Raw genomic sequence first — 24,817 nt, forward strand, 5'->3', positions numbered from 1 at the left:
AAATTAAATTCTGATATATGTTATAACATGGATGAGCCTTGAAACATTATGCTAAGTGAAAAAAGCCAGGCCCAAGAGGCCATATACAAGGTGGGGCAAAAGTAGGTTTATAGTTGTTCATATGGAAAAGAATATAATAATTAATAAATAATAATATAAGAATAAATTGTTTCACATACAGTTGTAAATCTACTTTTGCCCCACCCTGTATTGCATAATTTATTTATATGAAATGTCCAGAATAATATTCTTTTTTGTGAAATTTTTAAAATGTATTTATTATTTTAAAATATACATATTTTTATTGACTTGAGAGAGAGAGGATGAGAGACGGAGAAAGAGAGAGAGAAACATTGATGTGAGAGAGAAACATCAATTGGCTCCTGCACGCACCCTGACAGGGGATCAAACCCAAAACCTGGGTCTGCCCTGACAGGGAATCGAACCTGTGACCTTTCAGTGTATAGGATGATGCTCTAACCAACTGAGCCACACTGGCTAAGGCTGAAATTGTTAAATTGCATAAAAATAATATCTATGTTTCTATATACCTATAGATATGTAGCTTTTCTTTGGAAAGACGCACCAGAGACAGTTAAAAGTGGTAGCCTTTGGAGATGAGCAGTGCATGGATAGAGCACAGAGATGGGCTGGAGACTTTCTTTTTATTATTATTGAGGTACAATTCACATACAATAATATTCACACTTGTAGTATACAATTGCTGGGTCATATAGTAACTCCGTGTTTAACTCCTTGAGGAGCTAGCAAAGTTTTTTCCAAAGCAGGGACATCATTTACATTCCCACCAGGCATTTATGAAGGTTCCAGTTTCTCCACAACCTTGTCAATCCTTGGTATCCTCTTTTGTGCTTTTTTATTGCCTCTGGGTCTGACCAGTCTATGGGAAGTGGCATTAAATCTTGCTTTTATTTTATTTGTTTTGTAGGGTCTGTGATCTTTGTGTAGGGCTCACAGGGTTAGAAAACAAAAGATTTTGCTCTCTGCTCACCCTTCAGAATTAGGAAATCAGCCTTATCCACACTAAAAAGGTCCCCAGAGCTATTTTTAATATTTAAAAAAGCCTGATGTAAGCTGTACACTCCCTCTCAAGTAGGGTTGCAAGGCTAACTGAAATGTCAAGTGATTTAATTTTGACTAGATTTATTTAAATTAAGCTTAGACTGCTTAAGAATAGATCATGCAATTCCTTTAGGTTTTATCACCACCCAGTAGCACAAACCTGGCATCCAGTAAATGTTGAAGTAAATGAATAAATAATTGTTAGTTCTCACTTGTTAATCAGAATCTTTTGATAGACAATTTTTTTTTGGAGACAAAATCAAACCATGGATTCATGGATGCAGCCTAATTAATGAAGTCCTTGGTGTGAGGAGAGTGAGAACCTCTGCCTTTGGGAAACTCAGAAGTATGGCCTGTCCCCGAAGTCACTTCTTGGATAATGCTGATGGGAAAGCTTCTCTTCTAAGGCCTGTGCCTTCCGCTGGACCTCTGTTCTCAGTTCAGCCTTGGCCTGGACCCAGATATCCTCAACCCCTGGAAATCCCCTCCCCATTGCCTTGTTCCCATCTCCTTCCTCATGATCCAATGCAGATTTCTGGTGTCCAAAAATGAGTTAATTGGACATATTTCTGCAAATGTATAAATTATATCATTTTGTGTTGGAATCCTTTTCATCCCCTATCTCCACCCCACTCCACCCCACCTGTATTACTTTCTTAGGGCTGCCGTAACAAAGTGAGCAACTTAAACAACAGAAATTTATTCTCTCATAATTCTGGAGGCCCAAGTCCAAAGATGTTGGCAGGATCCTGCTCTCACTGAGGGCCTTAGTAATAGAGGCACTTATAATGTTCAAAGATTGAACACCTGAAATGTAATTATATTACTTATAAAATTATAGAACATATACTTATGTGAGCAGGGATTTAAGTTTCTTTTTTCCTTAAAGATGACCAAGATGCATGGTGGGGCCGGCCCAACGAGTCAAGATATCACCTTATCGAGACACTGTCAGGCTACCAAGATCAAAAGAATGACATCTTCGGACTTCCAGGACTGCACGTAGCTGCATCCCGTTCCCAGCCTCAGTTTGCCCCATAGAACCCTGTCCCTCAGGCCACTCCTTAGGACAGGTTTTGGGTGCTCCTATGCTCCCTGTCTTCTTGGTTGGCGGGCCTTCTCAATAAACACGTTATATGATTCAACCCTGCTTCCATTGAATTGGATATAGGGACCGGCAGCCTGAGCCCCACTGGGGTTCCCTGGTAACAGTAGGGGAGACGCTGCAACTGTAGCCGCTGGCCAGCTAATAAAGGCTCCAAAAGTCAAACACAAACTCTGGTGGTCGTCTGTCGCGGGTCACCCCAGAACACATCTACTTGGGTAACCTAGGACCTTGACCCAATCAGAATGCATCACCCTTAAGAGGAGTTTGATGAAGAAGTGAAATCAGTGCTAAATCTTTCAAGTAGTCAAGAAGACAGGTATTAAAGATGAAAGTTGCTCTTTTTGAGCCCTTTAAATCATTCACCCATCCAGCTTCTGGGAGCCCCACGCGTTCTTTGACTTGTGGCAGCGTACCTCCAGTCTCTGCCTCTGTCTTCACATGGCCACGAGTCTTCACGTTTGTTTGTTTTCCATGTAGATTTCCCTTTTTCCCCCTTTAAGCTCTGCCATGCATTTAAAAAAATTTTTTGTTATGTTTTAGGTATTTTGTAATTGGGATGACTGTCGAATTATCTAGTTCTTATAGTACCTGAAATAGAACTCCCCGGGGGGGGGGGAGGAGGAGGAATGTACAGATAAACACATAATTTTCAGGGTTCACAGATCCACTGAAACCCTTATGGATCCCAGAAGATGAGCTGATCAGATCATGGAATTCCTACTGCTGTTAGATAGCACATCTGTTCTCGCCACCATGGCCAGAAGAACACCTAAGGAACTAACAGTAAAGGTAGAAAAAGATCCCTATTGTACAGGACAAGGCCTGACAAGCTAGCCCAAGAATTACCGCTCCCTCTGAAGGCCTTTAGAAAAACAAAACAAACCAGTCACACTCCGGTCAAGCATAACCCCATTACTCATTGTAAGACATTGTGTTTAAATCATCCCTTTTATGTTACTAAGGGTCCCCCCCTTGTTTCATGTTACAAAATTTGACAACCTAACAAATTATCAAATTATTAGAAGCCCCTTTACCGTAGTTGCCTTTGTAGTTACTGAGTTTAAAATGTGGGAAGAACTGAGGGTCGGGGCTGCAGTTCGGCTCTTACATGGGTGAGACGCTGCAACTGTAGCCGCTGGCCAGCTAATAAAGGCTCCAAAATTCAAACACAAACTCTGGTGGTCGTCTGTCGGGGGTCACCCCAGAACACATCTACTTGGGTAACCTAGAACCTTGACCCAATCAGAATGCATCACCCTTAAGAGGAGTTTGATGAAGAAGTGAAATCAGTGCTAAATCTTTCAAGTAGTCAAGAAGACAGGTATTAAAGATGAAAGTTGCTCTTTTTGAGACCTTTAAATCATTCACCCGTCATCTAACTCTCTCATAAAGTGGGGCTCTAAGGAAAGGCCTGTGAAACATGATGCCTGGCACATAGTAAGTGCTCAGTAAATATAAGGTGTCCCCCAAAAATGTATGCACACTTTAACAACTGATAGCTCAATTTTCACTCCTTTTCAGGTTTAGCTGGTTTGAAATAATGGGTGAAGCCAGACTAAGCTTTGAACAAAAACAAATTTATCCTAAAGTGCTATTAGACTTTTTTTATGGGGATACATAAAAGATAAAGTTTACTGTACAAAACCAGCAACAGTCGATGAATTGAGGGCACACAAATACCAAACAAAATGATTCTTGATGTTTGCGATTCCATTGGTCCCTGTTTTCAGCAGTGCTTGTGTTGGGGGCAGAGATGTTGATCCTGCTCTGTTGACCATGACTGTGAAGGGGAGGGGGGGGCAGCTAATAGGAATAGGACCATAGTAAGGTTTACTAACTATAAGTATGAGGTTTTTCTTACAGACTCAGGATGTGCTGTAAGAAGAAAACCAGAGCTATAAAAAGAGGAGACACCTTGGGGCCCGGATGGGTCCATTGCTCAGGAAAGAAAATGCATTTTGAGAACAGACAAAGGATAGGATGTGCTTTGACTTGGTTGCTGTGCTTGGAGACTAAACCCCCTCTGGGAGTTTACCTTAGGAATGCAGACCATTCTCAGGTCCTAGGAACCGATGGAGTTGGGTTTTAACACCATTGAAAATTAACTACCTTGTTGTCAGACTTCAAGATCCTGGAAGGAGACACGGGGACCACAGGCCCTGCAGCCATCCTCCCCCCCACCTCCCCCTTGCATGCAGCTTTTCTTCTTTATCTCCATATAATCAGCCAGCCAGCAAGGGGAGGGGCAGAGCAGATTTTTATGTGGACAAATCCCACTGCTCTCCCATATTGCCAGTAATAATGGAATAAATGCTCAAATACGATTCAACCTTGTCTCTGCTTAATTGGCTGAAGTAGTGACAGGAAGCCAGGACCCATTGTGTCCAATTTCACCTGGACCAGCATGGTCATCAGTTTGAAAACAGACATTGACAAAAAAAATTTTCATTTCTGTAGATTCTTTTAAGTTTTGAAAACGAACTGCATGTTAATAAACACTAACTTTATAATAATTCAAAGTGAATATACATTTTTGGGGGACGCCCTGTATTTGCTGACTAAATGTTGAGTGTATTAACTGAGTCATTGTGTCACAAGACACCTCCTTGATTTGTTGCAGTAAACTTCCCTCTTTGTTGATATGAACAACCCCTGGGCCAGCGTTGGGGGAGCTTGTTAAAATCGATATAGAGAAATGAAGTGCATTGGTGTTGTACACAATGGATAGTCATTTCAGATTAATTGAAGAAATCTTCTTGTAGAGGGTATACCTGGAGTTGAATGGTGAAAGAAAAATGTGGCTGCTCCACAGCTTACATATGAATTGTAAATAGAAATATCTAACATTTATGGAACACTTACTATGTACCATTACTGTTCTATGTTCTCTCCATTTATTAATTTATTGAATCCTAACAGCCCTAGGAGGTGGGTACTTTTATGATCTTACTTCATTGATGAAGAATTGAGGCACAGAGAAATTAAGTAACCGTCTAAGAAGCAATAGAGCTGGAATTCAAACTTGGGCAGTGTCACCGCTTAGTTCATGTGTTAAGCGACTATGCCATAGTGCCTCTGCTGGGACCTAGGTTCCTCTACACAGGGCTGCATATTGTTCCACAAAATATGTCCTCTGAAGCCTCTGAGCCTTTCTTGTGCTCCTCTCAATACCTGAAATGACCTGTTTTTTCTTTCTTTACCTGTGAACTCATTCATCTTTTCAGACTCAGCTGCGATGCTTGGTGCCTCCAGAAACTGATTCTACTTTGGACAATGGCAGCAAGGACAAAGAGGAGGGAATGAATCTATACTCCGTGATTTTAAAAAATCAAAAAGTTGATTACATGAAGCCAACAAGGAGACACCCCTGTTGCCTCTTGGCCTGTGGCTCTGGAGACTCAGATAAAACCTTGAGTGTGTCTGTGTGGGGTGAGGGGTATGTGTACATATGGAAGGATAGATTAGGTTATGTTTTAGGAGTTTTAGGAAACACTCTTTCCATCCCAATTCCTAGCTTGCCTTCAGTTGGGACTGTTTTGTCCAGAAGGGAAACAGAAGTAATTTGTGAGAAGCCAGGGATAGTCTACTCAGTATGATTTGGGTGTTGATACAAAACCCACCTGCCCAGATGTATTTTCTTGTAGCTTTTGGGATAAAGTGTTGTCCTGTGACAGGCACATTTTACAACCGTGTACTGAGTTCATACTATGTGCCAGGTCCTGTGCTAAAGGTGCTCCATGTTTTGGTCTAGTTTAATTTTCACTTTAATCTTAAGAAACAGGTGCAATAATAATAATTTATACATTTTACAGATGAGGAAATTGGTCTCTGACAAACAGGAACATAGCTATGAATGAATGAATGAATGAATGAATGAATGAATGAAAAGAAAGAAGAAAGAAAGAAGAAAGAAAGAAGAAAGAAAGAAAGAAAGAAAGAAAGAAAGAGAGAGAGAGAGAGAGAGAGAGAGAGAGAGAGAGAGAGAGAGAGAGAGGGAGGGAGGGAGGGAGGGCCCAGCCAAATGGGGACTCGCACCCCACTTGGGAGCCCCTCTCCTAGGGAGCCCTCGCACCGCCTTCCTTTCTACTCAAGCCTCCCGTGTGCCTTTCCCCGCGCTCCCCGAGGTGGAAGGGCCATCGGGAGACAATTCTTCCCTCTTTGCAGCAGGAATTACTTTGCTCGCGAAGCTCTGAGCGGGGGAGGAATCATTGTCACGCAAGCTCCCGAATAATACTAATTTCGTTCCAGGAGGGCAGGGTGACCTAAGCGAGGCGCCCGACTGGCTGGGGCCCGCGGGTGCGGGGCTTCTCAGCGCCGGCTCGGGTGAAGCCAGGGCGCGGGACGCCCCCTCGGGCCCTGCCCGCCGCCCCCTCCCCGCGGCCCCCGCGCCATCAGCCGTCAGGCCATCGGTCCGTGCACCGGGCCACCGGGCCACCGGGCCACCGGGCCGCCAAGATGACTCTCCCGCCCGGGGCTGCCCCGCGGGGAGCCTGCCCGGGCCGCGGGAGCCGCGCTGCCCCCGCCCGGCTGACTCAGCCGGAAGCCGCCGGGCCGGGAAGGGAGGGGTCTGTCCTCACCTTTACCCCTGAACCCCGAGGCTGAGGCGGGGCGCGTCCCGCCCGGGCGACCGCGGGACCCCCCTCCCCGCTCGCGCGGGGGGCGCAGGGCGGGAAGGGACCAGGTCTGCGCGGCCCTCGGACCCGAGCCCCGGGAGCCCCGAAGCCGCCCCCTGCTCGGGTCTCGGGAGGGGAGCCCTGAGTGCCTTCGGGGCCTTAGACGGTCTCCAGAAAGCGATGGTCCCCAACCCCGGCGAGGCAGCAGCCCGAGGAGGAACCCAGGGCGCCCCAAAGCCCCCGAGGATGGCGGAGCCCAGCGCGGGTCCCGCGAGGCTGCGGAGCCGGGCGAGGCCGGGCGCCAGGGCGCCTCCCAGACGCTGCGGAGGGCGCGGGGCTTGCCCGCCCGGCCAGCAGCAGGTCGGGGCCCAGCAGCCAGCTCGAAGGCTTCAGGGGCTTCTCAGAAGCAGGGGCCCCTTGGGGGTATTTCTATCCTGGCTAATTTTGCTTATAATAATTTTTCAATGGATTTTAGAGAGAGCCGGGAGAAGGGACACAGACAGAGCCAGAGACATGACGGGATCGAGCTGCAACCTTGGTTTAGGGGGATGAAGCCCTAACCAACTAAGCTACCCGGCCAGGGCTATGATCATTTTTTAAAAAAGACAGCCCTGGCCGGATAGCTCAGTTGGTCAGAGCGCCTTCCCAATACACCAAGGTGTGGGTTCGATCCCCCATCAGGGCATATACAAGCATCAGCCAATGAATGCATGCATAAGTGGAACAACAAATTGCTGTTTCTATCTCCCTCTCTCTCAAGTCAATAAATTAAAAAAAAAAGTAAGGGTTTATTTAAAAAAAAATAAAGATGGTGAGGTTGATGTTTTAGGCAACTCTGAATTCCGAGGGGGCTGGGGGGGGGGGGCGAGCATCAGGACTAGGGGCCATCGTGCCCAGAAGCCACCACATGGACATTATAAGGCCAGCATATTGAGATTGGCTGTTCTAACACCACCCACCCCAACCTCTAGTCCTGCACAACCTGGGAGCTCCAAAGATTTAAATAGAATAAGCCCAATCATCTCCTCAACCATGGATAGAATTCTGGTGTCCAACCCTCAGTTATAAAGTAAATATCACATTTGCCACCATTCCATATTGCTGATGGGAGCAATGAGTCATCTCCAGGTCTCTCCAACCCATGTCGAAGAAAGAACATCCAAAACTGTAGGGAATTTTTATAAAAAATTTATTTGAGACAAACAGAGAATACCCCAGAAGCACAATCTCAACAGACGGAGAAAAATGCTTCCAAGAAATGAGAGTTTGCAGTTTATATTATGCATTTGGAATTAAGGAGGGAAGTAAAGGACAACTACATGAAGGTGGGAGAAAGCAAGGTGGGGATTGGATTACAGGACAGTTAACAAGTTCAGTGCTCTCTTGACGGTGGTCACACTTTAAAAGGAGGGGTTTGCAAGTGGCATTTCAAAGGTGTGTTAACCTAGATGCACAGAAACAATGGACAGGACTTGATTAAGGCAAAGATAAACCTTTGACTAAAAATTTATATGACTGAGGTGATAAAAAGTTACCCACTATGACCTGCCCATCTGCATTATAAGAACTTATGATCAGATCACAATGTGAGATTACTTCCATAAAATCCCTTTTTCGTCCACACTCAGAATGGGTGCAGCACCACCTTGCTGTCACCTCACTTCTGACCCACTGCTCCTGGTGGCTGAGGGATTACTACAAGTCCCACTTAAGCTGGAACTTTTTCATCAGGGCTGCTGAAATGCAAAGCATGTCCACATAACAACCAAGAGTCAAACCAGACCTGCCATCCAGGTAGGACTCTAGCCTGGGATCATGAGTCTTAAGAAGGTAGTGTCTATATGTGGCAAGACAGGGAAGATTAGTTTCAGGCTCACGCTTTCGTAATGTGCAGGTGTACACACACACACACACACACACACACACAAAACAGCAAAGTCTTTAAAAAAAAAGTCTATTGATTTCAGGGAGAGAGAGAAAGAGATAGAAACATCAATGATGAGAGTCATTGATCAGCTGCCTCCTGCACACCCCTTACTGGGGATCAAGCCTGCAACCCAGGCATGTGCCCTGACCAGGAATCGAACCCCGATGGCCTGGATCATAGGTCAATGTTCAACCACTTAGTCACACTGGCCTGGCAAAAAGTCTTTACATGTGGTAGGAGTTCAGTAAATGAAAATACCAGACTAGGTTTTGGACTCTAAAAGTGGTCATAAGTGTGCCCCAAGCCCTTTGCACAATTGTGAAACACACCTAATTCTCATGCATTCTGCTTTTCCATCCCTGCCTGGGCCTTTTCCTTTGCTGCCTTGTTTTCGCCACCTAGAATGCTCCCTGCCTCTTGACTTGGCTAATTCTTTTTCATCATCCTTAAAGTTTCAGTCTAGATGTCACTTCTTCCAGGAAGTCTTTGCTGACCCTCTAAGTCTGGATTCTGTGCCCCCATAACACCTATACTTCCTTCCTGCGTTAGCATAGATCACATGGGATTTGTAATTGCCTGTGTCCTACATTAGACCATAACCCTTGAGGGCAGTGATGCACTTTGTTCATGTACATGCCTTTGTGTCTAGCACAGAGTAGATGCTCACTAGATATTTATGAGGTGAATGTGTTAGGGACACGGTTGCTTCTTCTACTTCCTCCCCAGAAGCTGACCTTGAGTTCAACCATCTGCCAGGTGACACACAGAGTCACCTCTTTCAGAAAGAGGTCTATTTGATAAAAGCCTTCAAGCCCCCCCAAATCATATCTAAAGATGAAAGCTCAGGCACCTAAGCTTATGTAGGGCCTTCTGCCTGTAAATAACACTTGGGGGAGGTGGTCATCAGTTCTGGGGCTGATGCTGCTAAGAACTAATGGCAAGTGTGCGTGTGTGTGTGTGTGTGTGTGTGTTGAGATGAAGTGGAGGACAGTTTTAAGTCCTGAGCATCCCTTTCGTCCAACAGCATTAGGTAGGGTGATATAATGATCACCTGAAAAGGGGGGTGTGGTGTGACTGTGGTGTCTGCACAATACCGTGGGGCTGGCAGAGTATCTCTCAATAGCAGTATCTATCCTTGGAGGATAGGTGGAGAAAAAGTGAGTTCAAGAATTTATTTTATTTGCCTCGTTGTCCTGTCATTTTATTTTGTGTTGATTTAATCAACCAAGATGCTGAAATTATAGGTAGGTATAAATAATGTGCTTGAGGTTGAAGATTTGGCATAGACAGATGGTTAGATTGTGTGTGTGTGTGTGTGTGTGTGTGTGTGTGTTTCACACCTCCGTGGACACTGGTGTATCCCTATGCCTTCAGGTCTGTCATGGAAGTGAGCAGGGAAGACAGGGAAAGAACAAACACTGAGTACAGATACTCTACAGTTTTTATGTTGTGTAATCCTCACAACAACTCTGCAGTATAGATTTTGATATCCCTGTTTTACAGATGAGGAAACTGAGACTCAGGGATGCTATATAAACTTGCCAGAGGACACTGTAATAATTTGTGGTCCTGATAGAAATGTTTACTTTAGCCCAGCCAGGCGTGGCTCAGCGGTTGAGCTTCGACCTAAGAGCCAGGTGATCAGGGTTCGATTCCCAGTCAGGGCACATGCCCGGGTTGCGGGCTCGATCAATGACTCTCTCCTCATTGATGTTTCTGTCTCTCTCTCTCCCCCTCCTTTCCTCTCTCTGAAATCAATAAAGATATATTTTTTTTTAAAAAAGAAATGTTTGCTTTATGTCTGCTCTATCAATTCAAGTTGACCCCTAACTCAATATTTAGTATTTGGCATCCAGGACAGGACACAGAAGAGAAATCACTGATCAAGCCCAGTTAAGATAAATAGTTAAGTGCTCAGACTCTGGGGTCAGACTGACCAAATTCAAATCCTACCTCTGCCCCTTTCTGTGTGACCTTGGCATTAGGGTGGTGCCCTTAGTGCCTTGGTGCCTTTTTTTTGAATGCCATCAGGTTCCCTTTATTAAGTAACCAAGTCCAGACAACTTAACAAATATTTATGTCCTAACAACATAGCCAATTGAAAAAACAATACATATAGGTCGAAAGAAAAAAAATTTTTTTTAAATATATCTTTATTGATTTCAGAGAGAGGAAAAGAGAGGGAGAGAGAGAGATAGAAACATCAATGATGAGAGAGTCATTGATCAGCTGCAGCCCACAACCCGGGCATGTGCCCTGACCGGGAATCGAACCCTGATCGCCTGGATCCTAGGTCGACGCTTAACTGCTGAACCACGCCCTGCCGGGGGAAAGAAAAAAATTTAATTCAATTAAAGTTACCACAATTAAGTTACTACAGTTACTAATGGGATATCTGTGACTGTGGGCATTGCATTACTTTTCTAACTCTGGAATCAGATTGAACACCACCGCACTCATTTCCCGTTCCACATTGACCCCACACTGAAAAATCCGGTTTTGCAGTCATGAAGTCAAGGACGGGTCTGGTCTGTAGCACCATCTACTGTAAAAACAGTGAACTGCCTTGAGCTAGTAGTTCACAGAGAGCTAGTATTGCTCTTTCCCTGAAATTTTTTAAATATCCTGCGGAACCCCACTGCAGCAACTCGGAGCACCTTGGCACACAGTTTGAGAACTGTGGTAGCAGTTGGGAAATTTGCTATTCTTCCTGCGCCTTGGTCTCCTCACCTGCAACATGCGGAGAACAGTACCTAGCTGATAGGCGGTGATGAAATTCAAATAAGGTGTTTATAAAGCACCTACACAATGGCACTGGACACTGTACATTAGAATTACCTGGGAAAGTTAATAAAAATCCTAAATCCAAATGCCTGAAACCCTACCCACAGGTTCTGGCATAACTGGTTGGGGTGGAGCCCCAGCATGGGAGGTACTTTTTTAAGTACCTCAGGGGATTTTAATGTGTAGCCAGGGCTGAAAATCACTGACCTAAGAAATAGTAAATAGGCTAATTTTAAAAATAAAAGTCATGGTTTTATTATAGACAAGCAGAAAGCCTGGATGTCCAAAGGCCTGGATTCTAGAACTTTCCCCCCATTTACTGGCTGTTTGATCTTTGGCAAATCACTTGCTGTCTCTGATCCTGTATTCTTCCATATAAAATGAGGATAACTTATGTCCAGTCTTGATTCACAGGGTTATCATGACACGTGAAATAATGTGTGTGAAACGGCTCTTTAAATTGCATACCAATGTAAGACATTGTTGGGAAGTGAAAGATGTGATCTCTTTCCTTAAAGAGTAACAAAACCCCAGGACACCTGAGGGCCACTGCCCTCAGCTGGTCTGTACACCATGGGGAGACCTGCAGACTCACAGCTATAAAGATGGAAAGAGATGGCCTGGGTTCATCTAAGTCCCCTTCTCAGCTGTGGGTGCCAAATGGCCCACTGGGTTACCGAGTCATTGTAGTACTGGAAAGTCCCAGAAGGGGACAGCCTTGTCTCAGTCCCAGATATGCTTTTGAGTATAGGCATCCAAGCCAATTTGTTTTGAAAAAGTTTATGTGAATGTTTCCAGATTTTATGTATTTTTATAAGCCACTGTACCATAGTACATAAAGTAATTACAAACTCAGAATTAAAACCAGAACAGCAATGCGAGAAGTAAAAGAAATAAAAGCTCGTTTTTACTTGCTTAAGGCTGTCTGGCAGTCGATCTTAGGAAAAAGTTTTTCTAGATTTCTTTTTAATCACCATTTGGACTTAAAAATATATATACATACCTTTATTGATTTCAGAGAGAGGAACAAAGAGGGAGAGAGAGATAGAGATAGAAACATCAATGATGAGTCATTGATCAGCTGCCTCCTGCAAGGTCCCTATTGGGGATGGAGCCCACAACCTGGCATGTGCCCTGACCAGGAATCGAACCCTGATCTCCTGGATCCTAGGTTGATGCTCAGCTGCTGAGCCACGCCGGCAGGGCTCCATTTGGACTTTTGAGAATTACATCCATGTTCATACTGGGCTTATATTTCATCCATGCAAATTAAGTGTGCACATATAATGAAAACAATAACAGTGCACTAGTTTTAACCAATTAACAAGACCACTTCATCTTTTAACTCTAAACATGGCCCAAGGTCAAAGGAAATCAAGTCCCAGGCCCCCAGAACTAACTCTCTGCAGAGTTTGTATGAAAGTGGACAGGGCTTCTATTTAGTTCCAAGTATCATGGTAATAGGTACCATTTATTAAGCACCTACTATGTGCCAGATGCTTCATTTATTTTTTATTTATTTATTTTTATATATATCTTTATTGATTTCAGAGAGAGGAAAGGAGAGGGAGAGAGAGATAGAAACATCAATGATGAGAGAGTCATTGATCGGCTGCAGCCTGCAACCTGGGCATGTGCCCTGACAAGGAACAGAACCCAGATCGCCCGGATCCTAGGTCGATGCTCAACCGCTGAGCCACGCCTGGCTGGGCCAGATGCTTCATTTATAAACTGCTACTCTCATAGCACATTAACAGAGGTCATAACCACCCTCATTTTTCAGATGGAGAAACAACTCAGAGAAGTTCTGGCCCCAGTCACACAGCTGATATAGGGGGATCTGGAAGATTCCACCCAGGCCTTTTGTCTGCCAAGCTCATGGTAACTCTATACCACTCAGTTGTTCTAGTCCCAAGAGCTTTGGCTTGGAGACTCTCTGAAGTCTAGTCCAAGGCCTCAGGCAGGTTGTGGAGAGGAGGTGCCCTTTCCCACAGCTCCTGCTCTATCCTACAGGAGCTGCACTAGAGCTTTATGACCCTGAGGCTCAGTGGATTCCTGGCACCTACTTCCAGAATGAAGGGCCACAGTCACAAATCAAAGGGAACTAAGGCAGGGCTGGAATAACAATATGAATCCAAGGAAGGAAGTATGAGGCAGAGGCTTGAATTTTCAGTCTGTTGCAGGACCTTAATGGAAACTACAGTGTGGGCTCTTCCTGAATCCAGGAAAAAGAGTAGCTGGAGGCTCTGTCCATGTAGTTGCAGGACCTCTGCACCCAGACAAATCTTTCTGTGGCTCCTGGAAAGAGGGTGTTGAAAATCCTGGACAGGACTAATCTTTAGAATAATGCAATGCTTTTCATGAACCCCTTCTCACTTTGTGTGCCCTGCACCTTCCAAAGAATCAACAATTATCTATAATACATATGGTAGGTATTAAAGCCGTTCTCCAAAGCTTTCCTCCTCTCTACCTCCTGGCCCATTTAGGATTTCGCTGATGGTCTCTGGTGATCCTGTGTGGCCACAGACTGGGTATGGCCAGTGAGACGTAAGTGGAAGTGATAGTATTACTTTCAGGCTGGAGCATTTAATTGCAGCTGTGGCCCTTCCGAGTCCTCATCCCCTCTGTCACAGCAAGTGGTCATGCCCCAATTAGTGGCTGCTCCATCAACCTGAGGTTCGGAGTGAAGAGAACATGGAGCAGGGGCTTCATCTGACCCACAATAGATGTGCAGGTAACTGAGAAAGAAACTTTGGTGTCTGAAGTCACTGGGAGTTGGGTTTTGTTGTTCTTACTGTGACATAGCCTAGACTATTCTTACTGGTGGAGTATTTACCAGCTACCCATCACTGTGCCGCAAGTCAAGGAAGAGTAAACTAATTGTGTGTTTTTTAATGTTCAATGATCTCCGAACTTTTTATTGGCCTCCTGTCCCCCCAAGGGCTGCCCCACATCTGCTGCCTTAATGCCTCAGAACATTGGTGGCCTTGACCTCAGACACCAGTTCGCCACCCACAATCTGTGGGTGGTGGTCTTTTGGACAGATTGCATGGTGTTGCTGTTGCCCAGGGCTTCACCAAGATTGCAGTCCTCCCCTTCTTCCAGCGGGCAGCGGTAGGTGGTGATCTCAGTCTCCAGCTTGACCCTGATGTTCAGTAAGGCCTCATACTCCTGGTCCTGGCGCTGTCCCTCTGCCCGAGTCTGGGTGGGCTCTGACTCCAGGTGCAGCAGGATCCCATTGAGCTGTTTCATCTGCGTGGCATAGCACGTCTCCACCTCCCCCAGGCTGTTCTCCAAAATGGCCTTCAGATTTCTCACTGAGTCCGTGTCGATCTCTAAGAACTAGACCTTAGGTCTCAGCTCCACGAGTGTCATCTCAGCAGCTCCTATCTCAATGGTGCGTGAGATGACCAGTGTGGTGCTCTCCTCAATCTGCTGGGACCAGTATTTCTCTTGTTCTTCTCTCCTTTTCTGAGCCAGCTCGTCATACTGGGCCTGGATGTCTGCCATGGTCTTGCTGAGGTCCTGAGATTTGGGGGCATCCAACTCCACAGTCAGCCCAGAGGTGGGAGTCTGCTTTTATTGACCATTTTCTTCCTCTTTGTGATTCTTTTTCATGAAGAGCAGATCCTCCTTGAGAGCCTCAATCTCTCTCTCCAGCTGCAGCTGAGTGATATCAACGTCATTGGTGACCTTTTGGAGCCCATTGATGTCACTCTTCACAGACTGGCACGTGGCCAACTCCATCTCATACTTGACTCTGTGGTCAGCAGCAGCAAGATGGGCATTGCCAATCTGCAGAACAATGCAGGCATTGCCACAGAACTTGCAAAGATCTGAACCCTCATGTCCTTGATCTCTGGCTTGAGTTCCTTCTTCTGCAGGTGTTCCTGCATTTTGCTCTCCAGTCCCGGATTATCAGCCTCCAGGCTCCTCACCCTCTCCAAGATAGGAGGCCAGGTGGTCATTCAGGCATTGCATAGTCTTCTTCTATCTCTGGGTGCCCCCTATGCCCCCCAGACCCCTGGCTATCCCCACAGCCAGGCCCCCCCCAACCACCAATCGCCCAGATGCTGGTGGAGTAGGACACAGAGATATGGGAACCTGAGCCTGCATAGACTTGGCCACACTGCTGCCGGCCAGGCCCGGTGGCTGGTCAACTTCATGGAGCCCAGAGTCCAATAGTTGGTGGAGAAGCTGGAGCGGGCACTGAAATTCACGTTGTTGGGGAGGAAGGCGAGAAGCCAAGCTTCAGGTTTGGGCCACTGGAGTAAATGAATTGTTTAAGGAGCAGTATGTGCAGGGGAAAAAAAGGATTTTGGAGACAGATCGATTACAGCTCTGCCACTCACTATGTGTGTGATTTTAAACAAATTTCGAAATTCTCTTTGTAACAATTACTAGAATGGCAAACAAGCAAATAGACCATACCAAATGTGGAGCAACTACAACTAGGGATGCAAAATGGTATGAATACTTTGGGAAACATTAGCAATTCCCTATAAAATTAAACATACACTTACTATATGTCCCATCAATCTCACTATTTACCCAAGAGAAATGCAAACTTATATTTACACCAAAACCTGTATGTGAATGTCTATAGAGGCTTTATTTGTAAATGCTGCAAATGGGAAACACCCCAAATGTCTTTCAACTGTGATTCTGCCACACGATGGAATACTACTTGACAACGAAAAAGGAACTGCTGATAAAGACAACAATAAGGATGAACCTTCGATGCACCATGCTAAGTGAAAGAAGTTCGACTTGAAAGTCTACATATTATTTGATTCTGCTTAAAGGACACTTTGGAAAAGGCAAATTATAGGGAAACAGATTAGGGCAGGTGAGGGACAATTGGCTCCGAAGGGGTAGCATGAGGTAACAGGAACTGTTTGATATCTTGATCCTGTTGGTGGTTACATGACTCTACACATTGTCAAAACTCAAAACTGCTTATCAAAGTGAATTTTACTGTACGTAAAAAATGTTTTTCAGGGGAGAGCGTGAATGCAGTCCCCCACTAGCACAAATTATGCATTTGAGTTTCTCACATTTGAGGAAATCCCAGGGATCACATCTGGAGTGCAAAAGATAAGCCTTGCCCTGGGAAAACCACCTTTGTTATCATGGTATCTCCTCTGCCAGGCAAGTATGTAAATAAAAATTTTAAAGTAAATTAAAAGCCAGACATACAAGGCCACATATTGTGTGATCCCATTTATATGAAAAGCCCAGAATAGGCAAATGTATAGAGACAGAAAGTCGATTAGCGGTTGCCAGGGGCTGGAGGGGGGAAGAATGGAGAGAGACTGCTAATGGGTGTGGGGTTTCTTCTGGGTGATGAAAATGTTTTGGAATTAGTGGTGATGGCTGTATAACCTTGTGATTACTAAAAATCAATTGAACTGTACACTTTAAGATGGTAAGTTTTGTGATATGTGAATTATATCTCAAGTTTTAAAAGTGATTTTAAGATACCCTTTCTCAGCCAGTTTTCCCACGAGATCTCCCTGGTCCAGAGTCATCAGGCCCACCTCTCTAGGGCTGCTCCTTCTGGTACTTTGGTGCCTTAGCCCTCCCCAGTGCCTCCAGGCCGACTTGCATACGCACCTAAGGGAGAGGAAAGCAGTGCTGTGGATACAGCTCCAGCCTGCAGGTAACCAGGTGGGGCTGGAGGCCTGTGTAGGGCCCTGAGGACCGGCCTAGGGCTCAAGTCTCCAGCAGGAAACCCTGGGCAGCCCTCACACCCACCCTGAGGACAGAGCTGGGGTCTGAGTTGTAGTACTTGGGGAGAGGAGATGGAAACAGGAGAACTGATGATTCCTCTCACAGGTTCCCTCAGGTGTGCCACAGGGGAGTGAGTGGACAGCAGGGAGGCTCAGCATGTGGGAACCAACAGGGTCTCAAGGCCTGGGAGCAGGCTGGGGAGGGCATGCTCCTAGAAGTGACCTTGGGTGGATTGGGCAAGTGGGTGGCAATGCTTGGGGGAGTGAGGTGGGCCTGGAACTACCCCTCTTGTAACTACCCTACCCCCCAACATCCAGGCTTTCTCCTTAAGGTGGAGGCCTCTGTTCACCTCTCTCCTTCCTGCCCTCTGTCCTGCTTGCCCACTCTTACCTTAGGCAGGAGAAGACAGGGGCTTAGGCAGGCTGGGAGGGAAGGTGGGGCTCTTTTCAAACTTGAGAACCCTCATGGTACCCTGGGGACTGAAAAGTACCCAGAGCAGCCACTCCCCAGGCCAGGCAATGTAGTGACCAGGATGGGGGTCTGCCCTGGTGGCCTGGGCCTACATTGGCAACACCAGCACCCTGCATCCCTCTGCTTTCAAGCCCTGGGCAAGAGGCAAGGGTGGCTTGGGGTGAAGGCCGGGGCTTGCTGCAGCTGTGATAAGGTCAGGGCGTCCCAGGCAAGAGGAAGTGAGGTTTGCACTTTGCTTACATTTTTCATATGAGGCCAGGCTGGGAAATGGTTGGAAATAAAAGTGATGGAGTGTGGGCAGACTACCCTCAAAGATAAGTTCTCATGGCACCTGTGCCCCTGGGGGTGAGGGGAAGGGCATCTCAGTGCAGAGGATGTTGTGGTCATGGGTGCAAGAAGGTACAATAGTCTTGGCATAGATCTTTCCTGGACAGGTGACCCCCACCTATGGCTCCACTCCACCCTGCACCAACACTTCATGACCCCAGCCTCATCCTCACTGGAGATGCAAAAGCCCAAGAGGCTGGGGCTGGGACAAGGAGGCGTGAGGGAGAAGAGGCTTGGGGCTGGTGCCCAGGCACTGCTTCCTCCCACTGGCCCCCATTGCTTGGACATGGGTGGCTGGTAAGAGTGGGAGCGAGACCCAGGTTTGGGGCTCCACCTCCTGCAGGACCTCTAATCTCGCATCTTCGTGGCTGTTTTTTCTCACCTGACCTCCCCCATCTCCCCAGTGCCTGGGGAGCCTGTGGGCAGCACCTGGTAATTCACTTGGTGCTCTCCCCAAATCCCAGGACTGCATCATCTTTGGCCTAAAACCCCGCCTCTCTTTCTCTTGCCCTTCTTTCTCCCTTCCACCCCTCACTGACCCTGCTCTTGGATGCTGCTCCAGGTCCCTTCTTCCCTAAATGTAGAGTGGAGAGGAGAGACACCAGCCAGAAGGTAAGGTTGTGTCTAACGCCCGGGACTGGCCCCTCCCTCCTCAGATGCACACCAGCCTTGGCACTCCTCAGAGTGTCTGAGTGGGGACCTCCTGGTTGTCCCTTTTGCTCCCCCAGGTGACATTTTCTCCACATTTTACCTGATCTGGCAATACTGTCTCACCTGTCTCAGTCTTCTCTTTCCCCCTCTCCTGTGCTGTGGCTTCTTTGCTCATGGTGATGGTGTCCTGGCCGCCAGAAACTGTTTATATTGACCAGTGACTTCTCTTCCCCAGCTAGTCTGTTGACTGATGCTCAACTGTGTGTTTGTGCTTTTGAGAATGTGATTCCTTTTTCTACCAGCTTCTCTCTCCATTTCTTGTTTGAGAAGTGTGTGTGTGTGTTTAGGTCTCTGTGGGGTGCCTTTTCAGATCAAGCGACAGAGTAGGTCAGCTGGATTCAGGGCAGAAGGAAGCTTTTGTTTTGGCGATGCCCCTATGGTTTCATTTGGTTCCTGGTGGCAGATAGCAGGACAAGGTGGGGCCCTGGCTCAGGCAAGAGGAGGACAGGCTCTTAGTCCCATCTCAGGGACCACCTGAAGCCCCTCTCTCAAGCTTTCTGTGCTTTGGTTTCCTCGTGTGTCACATGGAGATACCATAGATACTTGCCTGACCCAACTTGTAGGCTGTGGAGTGGAGATAATGCTCTATGTAGGGTGGACTGTTCAGTCCCAAAAATGTCCTACCTCATTCACTCTACCTCAGGACTTTTGCTCATGCTACATTTCCTCCTTGGAATGTCCCCTCCAGGGCCCTCCCTTCTTAAATCCCAACTCCTTCAAAGACCCAGCCAACTTTCTCCTCTGTGAAACCTTCCCTGATTATTCCAGCTGATAGCTGTTGGTCTCTTCTTTCAACTTCTATAACTCTCAGAGTTAGCATTACCCAGTCGCATGTAATTGCTTTATATCAGGGGTTCTCAACCTCAGCACCACTGACATTTTGAACTGGATAATTATTTGTTGTGAGTGGTTATTCTGTGCATTTTAGGATGTCCAGCAGCATTCCTGGCATCTACCCACTAGATGTCAGCAGTACCCCTCCAGTTGTGACCACCAAAAATGCCTCCAGACTTTGCTACAGAATTGCCCCAGTTGAGAACCATTACTTTATTATTTAGCTTTTAAAACATATATGGTTTTATTGATTTTAGAGGGAGAAGAAGAGAGAGGGAGAGGGAGAGAGAAACATCAATGTGAGAGAGAAACATCGATCAGCTGCTTCCCAAAAGCACCCTGACCAGGGATAGAGCCCAAAACCTGGCTATGTGCCCCGACCCGGACTCAACCTGGTGACTTTCGGTGCATGGGACTATGCTCAGCCAACTGAGCCACACCAGCCAGGGCTAGCTTTTAATATTTCATTTTCCTGGCTAGATTCTTTTGAATGCCCTAATGTGCCTGGCACCCTGTTATTAATGTCATGTGCTCCATAACTACCTGTTGAACAAATCAATACATGCTTTTTCAATGTTCAAAAAGCACTAGTAGAAGTTATTATTATAGCTAACTTTAGGCCTATGTTACACTTTTATGGGGTAGAGATATTCATATTTGTTCCTAAAAAGTCAGCCAGCTCTCTTCCCACAATCAAATCTTAGAAACAATAGTTAGCAAGAAACTATGCTATATCAACTGCAGAAAGTTTGTTACAATAAATGGAACCCACAACAAAAATATTTCCAACCTAAACTCCATGTATTTCAAATGATACTTTTTCAGATCAAAATCTGAATTATAAAATAATCTGAACCATCCTATGAAGTCCATTGCAATGGGCTATACCTTGTATTAGATTCTCTGCTAATACTGTTAGCTTCCCTACGAGGCAAGAGAACATGAGAATTACTAGGAAGGTTTTGAAAGGATCAAGCAATGGAGTAAACAAGTCTTACCTGGACACCACTAATCATCACTCTGACTGTGGACAAACTGCTTAACCTTCCTGAGCCTCAGTTTCCTTACTTGAGAAATAGGCATAAATAATGGGAAGTGGTGAGGATTCATAAGAAAAGTATGCTAAATGCTTATCCTGACACATCCTACTCAGTGTTGGTCTCCCTGCCATTAGTTTTGGTCTAATACTGTGGTTATCCTTGCCTTTTCCTCCCTTCTACATTGTGGGTAACTCAAGGCCAAAAACTACCTAATTCCTCTTCGCACCCCTCGAACATTTAAGCACAGTGCCTTGCCCATAGAAGGTTTTCCATACATTTTTGATGAATGGACTATGCAGCTGACTTCAGGAAGTCTGGAAGGTGCATAATCTAGCACCTGGACTGTCCTCCACCCCTCAAATTTTTTTAAATGTTATTTATTGATATTTTTTTTGAGAGAAAGAGGAAGGGAGAGAGAGAGAGAAAGATCGATTTGTTGTTCCACTTATTTATGCACTCATTGGTTGCTTCTTGTATATTCCCTGACCAGAGATTGAACCCACAACCTTGGCGTATGGGGATGAAGTTCTAACCAATTGAGTTACTCAGCCAGGGTTACCCCTCAGTTTTATAACTCCTGTATTAATTGTATCCTAATCCTATACATGTATTGATTCATATACTTTGTTTCAAGCTGGAAAAGACTTTATACAAGATCTAATCCAATACTCTCATTTTTCAGATGATGAAACAGGCCCAGTGAGGATACAAAGGTCTTTCATGTACAAAAACCTGAAACAGTCCATTGCTTGCCTGTTTCAGGAAGATTAAATAGTTTTGGTTTAGTTTTGACTTCTTCAAATAGTTCCTTTAGACCACAGTTTCTCATTTTCAGTACCATTGACATTTGGGACTGGATAACTCTTTGTTGCAAAGGGCTGTCCTGTGCACTGTAGGATGTTTAGTGACATGTCTGGAATATACCCGCTCGCTAGATACCAGTAATATGCTTCCTTTGCCTTTAGTCATGACCATCAAAAATGCTCCCATGAGAACCACTGCTCTAGACATTACTACAGGTAAAATTCCTTCATATAAAATGCTGAAGCCCTCAGGTTATTCCATCAAAATGTGATTATTTTAATGAATAGTTTGCTAGCAAATCTCATTTGTAGTCAACGAGCTCTGGAGAAAAGACAGTCACTCTATAGTGAGCACCAGGTCTCAATCAGGACTCTGGCCACTCATTATGTGTCATTTATTTTCATATTCTGTCTACTTCTAGGGGCCTGAGAAGTAGAGCTTGACTCATTTCTTTCTCAGAACAACTGGCTGTGTATTGTGTGTTAACCATGAGTCTGGGCCATATGGAGGGGTGTCTTCCCCATCAGAGCCCTCCCCACATTGCCTTCTGAGTGCCTGCTTTTCTCTCAGCCTCAATGGACTTTAAGCCCCATGACAGCAGAGACAATGACTATCTTGTTCACTGTTGAACTCCCAGCATCTAGATGGCACATGGAAGGTACCCAGTAAAACTTTGTTGAATGAATATGTAATAGAAATTATATTAACCGTGGGTCAAAAGTGTAGAATTTAGCTACAGCTCACTTAGTTTACAATAATCATTACTTTGTTTATTAAGAGCCTACTATGAGCCAGGAACTTTATGTTCTCTCTGTAATGGCAAAGCAACCTTATGCGATAGCTATTATCAACTCCCATTTGAAAGATGAAGAAACTGAGGCTCAGAGAGAGTTAAGGACTTATAGCAACAAGACCAGATTTGGACCTACACTCAGCTAATTGCCGTCCTAGTCTCTTTGATAGGCTCTAGACCTCCCTTTTTAGTCAGAAACCTGTGTGTTAGCTCTTTTTGTGTATAGAATGAGTGGTTCTTGAATAGGGACAAGAAAAATGATTTTATCATTGTGTACAACTTAGATCTGTCCACCTTTGCCTCTTTGAGAGATCTGCAGGGACATGGAAATAATCTTGTTACACAAAATCATCTTAATTTATTCGGGCTGCTATAACAAAAATAGCAGACCGGTTGACTTAAACAACATTTACTTGTCACATTTCTGGAGGCTAGGATTTCCAAGATCAAGGCACTGGCAGATTCAATGTCTGGTTTGAGGTACGTCTTGGTTCATAGGTAATGTCCTTGCATGACAGAAGGGGCAAGGGAGCTCTCTGGGGTCTCTTTTATAAGGGTACTCCTCCCATTCACGAAGTCTCCATTCTCATGACCTAAGCACTTCCCAAAGGTCTCACCTCCAAATACCAACACACTGGGGATTAGGTTTTAACATAGGAATTGTGAAGGAACAGAAACATTACCGCAAAAATCTTGTCTAGAATGGCACTACCGGTGACAAGATTTCACATGGGACCCAGAGTCAGAGAAACTGTTTTAATCTTTATCTGGGGAGTGGGTGTATACGTGTATAGGAAAAGGCCCCTGGCAGGATAAAATTTCAGATCTTGTCATTGGCCCTGGCAGGGTAGCTCAGCTGGTTACAGCATCGTCCCGATACGCCAAGGTTGCGGGTCTGACACCTGGTCAGGGCACATATAAGAATCAACCAATGAATGCATAAGTAAGTGGAACAACAAATCTCTCTCTTCCTCTCTCTCTAAAAATCAATTTTAAAAACTTACCATTATATAAATTCAGTTTCTTTTGTTTTTTGATACTAAAGTTTATTTTTTCCATTAATTTCCTTTGTGAAATTATTGCTGACCCATAACTCTGGTTCTTTGAAATGCCCCCCAGATTCTCAGGTTTCTGTTTTTGTTAATCCTCTCCTGAGGATATTTTTCCATTGATTTTAGATAAGAGTGGGAGGAAAGGGAGGGAGAGACAGGGAGAGAGTGAGAAAGAGACAGAGAAACATCAATGTGAGAGAGACATATCGATTGGTTGTCTCCTGCATACACCCCAACTGGGGCTGGGGATCAAACCTGCAACCCAGGTATGTGCCCTTGACCAGGAATCTAACTGCAACCCTTCACGGGGCAGGCCAATGCTCTAACCACTGAGCACATCAGCCAGGGCAGATTGTCAGTTTTTTAAAAAGTGCATGGTATAAGTGTTACCGGGAAGGGGACCTGGCCCTGAATGGGTCTGCCTAGGGCCAGCCCGGTAGTGTGTGGGTTCTTACAGGAAAAAATTTTACACGAGCCCAGATGAATGTTAGAGGGCATTTTTTAAAGCTGGGGGCAGTAAGACAAGAAAGGGCTGGGGAAACGAGCCTAGGCTGGTCTGCTTTGGCTCACTAAGAAATCAAAGGAAAAAGGGGCCTTGGGGATAGGCTCAGGGATTTTGCCTGGAATGAACTACTATTACCCATTGTTGCCCTGGTTGCAAGCCTCCTGGGGTCCCTTAGAGTTTAGGAGATGACTGCCTGTGGGGGAAGAAGGGAGGAGGGCATTCTCAGAGAGAGAACATGCGCTGGACGTTTGTTTTGAGGGATTTTTAAAAGCTGGGCGTTTAGGGGAGGTCTTAGGGGAGGATCTCAATAGAATATTCATCAGTTTTATGCTGAGATATCAAAATGAGGTTTATTCTCCACTTTATCTGTCCTTAGGTGTGGTTGGCAAATGGCACTAATTGGATTTCTATCTGTCTCCCTGGGTAGGGTAATTTACGCTATTTACCCTCTGGTTGCAGAGAAGTGCAAACCTTTTACTTCTAAGTGTCCCTGGTTTAGGCAAAATAGGATTTACTAGATGGCTGCAAACTGCCGTTTAACTCTGTTTCGCTATTGTTTGTCCAGGCTAACCCTCAGGTCTCAAAAGAATTGTTAACTTTATCTACTGTCCTCTCAAGGAAATGGCCTGAGGGCAAGGCCTCTTTTCCTTGCTACCTTTGCTAGGTGCTCAATCACTAGTCAACAATGATAACAACGACGAAATAGGAAAAGTGTGCTTTCCAGTCAGTAGGTAAACAAGTTTGAGCCCCTGTGCGCTCAGCCCCACTCCCTGGTTGTGGGGGACCTCAAACGAGGGCAGGTAAGGACTTTTCCTTAAGGAGCCTGCAGCCTTGTCTCTTCTTTCCTCAAGTAGTGGCAGGTAAGAACTGAGCAAAATCTACTTTCGCCCCGTCTAAGGATATCTGTTGAATAGGCAAGCAGGGCATAGGCAAAGGGAGGCGGGTGGTCCGCTCCTATCTTGCCCTGGCGAGGGGGACCTGCCGCAGACCGTCCCCAGGCGCTGCAAAAGCAGCCTGCTAACGTTTAACAGA

The 24,817-nt window shown here is 45.6% G+C and overlaps 1 long non-coding RNA gene and 1 pseudogene across 2 annotated transcripts in view; one reads left to right on the forward strand and one right to left on the reverse strand.

The window, feature by feature from the left end:
- Positions 1–2,194, forward strand: part of LOC308561525 — an 82,097-nt gene extending 79,903 nt beyond the window's left edge. The window contains exon 3 of the long non-coding RNA XR_013999522.1: positions 1,973–2,194. This is a non-coding gene — a long non-coding RNA (uncharacterized lncRNA). The remainder of the gene's footprint in view (positions 1–1,972) is intronic.
- Positions 2,195–14,477: 12,283 nt separating this feature from the next.
- On the reverse strand, positions 14,478–18,872 carry LOC308562048 (keratin, type I cytoskeletal 18 pseudogene; annotated as a pseudogene). Its single transcript has 2 exons — positions 18,798–18,872; positions 14,478–15,647 (listed from the first exon to the last, which is right to left on the reverse strand). The product of its transcript is annotated as a keratin, type I cytoskeletal 18 pseudogene (transcript).
- Positions 18,873–24,817: the final 5,945 nt, after the last annotated feature.

This window comes from Miniopterus schreibersii, assembly GCF_964146895.1.
Source record: "Miniopterus schreibersii genome assembly, chromosome: 9".
In the NCBI taxonomy this organism is placed as follows: domain Eukaryota; kingdom Metazoa; phylum Chordata; class Mammalia; order Chiroptera; family Miniopteridae; genus Miniopterus; species Miniopterus schreibersii.